Consider the following 1,532-nt stretch of genomic DNA (forward strand, 5'->3'; position numbering starts at 1 on the left):
GTTCTAAGACATACTTTTCCTTGCCAATGAACCTCTTTTGAGGAGACGACACTACACAATTGATATTTCACTTTTTATCGTAATTATTTTTAATTTCTTTGTTCATATATTTGTCATTCATGCTTACAAATTATTAGTCTTGGACTAATCATATATATATTTATACTTTTTCTCCCTTTGCGCCTTTTTGCATCAAAGTCTACACTTTATTTGCGCTTAAAGCCCCAACAGACCTTACAACTCTTTTTGCTTTTGATAACACTGCTCTCAATCAAGAAAATTGCCTTCTCTATATAAAAGAAAACCTACCATGGTCTTGATTTAAAATAAAAAATAATATAAGATAAAAAAAGGGCACATTTACACCTACAATTTCTCGTATTCATATAAAAGGGACATATAAAGTCAAAAAACAAATGACCTGTGGTGAAGTACATGTCAACAACTAAAAGTGGGAGGCACACATGCTAATACCTCTTCAGCCATTGCCTTGAAGACGGGGAAAGGAACAATCCACTCAGGACAATCAACAGCATCCTACAATCCAAATATTGACAGTTTATTTGTTGAAAAGCAGATAAATCATATATATTCACACATAGATGCAATCAAAGGATTTTCAATATCAGAACCGTAGATTGGTTTTCAGGATTTAATAGGAGGATTACCCTATGTTGGTTTTCAGGATTTAATAAGAGGATAACCGTATGTTGGTTTTCAGGATTTAATAGGAGGATGATAACATTCCAAGCATATAATACAAAGTCTTTTGTAAGTCGTGTTAAAATGGGATTCTCAACCTGTTGATATATGTACATAAACTATTGTCTGATAAAAATTAATAACTGAGTTTTGAGCCCCAAAATAGTGTTTGGTTTCATTCATAGCACATGCAAATCCATAAATAGTAGAGTAAGAACAGTTATTTAGTCTGCTAGAACTTGCAAATCATGGAGGCTAAAAGACAAATAAAAATTCTTCAATGTGCATGATTCTAGACACGTAAAGCAAAAACTGAAAACCATACATGTATATAGACTAGCTATAAAACAAATAAATTATTCAAATAGAAGCTGAGATTTGTGTTTTGCAACAAAAATCGACAAAGGAGCGAGTACATACTTTAATCAATAGCAATAATATCAAAGGACACAGCTAAGATATATAGGAAGCCATAAAGGTCTACACACCTCCAGATGGAACTTGTATTTGATGCCAAAAGGATTTGAAGATTTAAATTTCTGCAAAACAATAGAAGATCTTAATATACGAATACTTATAATAGGAAAAAAACAGAAATTAGAAAATTGCTAGAAAATGATAACACAAGTTACCTTCTCTGAAAACTCTTCATCAAAACGTATCCAATAGACACTATTACCAAAGGCTAGCCCCTCAGCTGTACTTCCAAAGATAAACAGGAACCATATATCAACAGATCTTTAATCTGGACTTGTATAAAAAGAGACTACATAACACATTTCAAAAATTTGTAATGCCACCATCACTCCACTAGTCTTGAGTGATGGCTA

The 1,532-nt window shown here is 32.3% G+C and overlaps 1 long non-coding RNA gene across 1 annotated transcript; it reads right to left on the reverse strand.

Moving 5' to 3' along the window:
- Positions 1-434: 434 nt before the first annotated feature.
- On the reverse strand, positions 435-1,520 carry LOC102601392 (uncharacterized). Its single transcript, XR_369067.2, has 3 exons — positions 1,335-1,520; positions 1,191-1,241; positions 435-537 (listed from the first exon to the last, which is right to left on the reverse strand). It is a non-coding gene; the product is annotated as an uncharacterized lncRNA (long non-coding RNA).
- Between the last annotated feature and the right edge of the window lie 12 nt (positions 1,521-1,532).

This window comes from Solanum tuberosum, unplaced genomic scaffold, assembly GCF_000226075.1.
Source record: "Solanum tuberosum cultivar DM 1-3 516 R44 unplaced genomic scaffold, SolTub_3.0 contig00725, whole genome shotgun sequence".
NCBI classification, from domain to species: domain Eukaryota; kingdom Viridiplantae; phylum Streptophyta; class Magnoliopsida; order Solanales; family Solanaceae; genus Solanum; species Solanum tuberosum.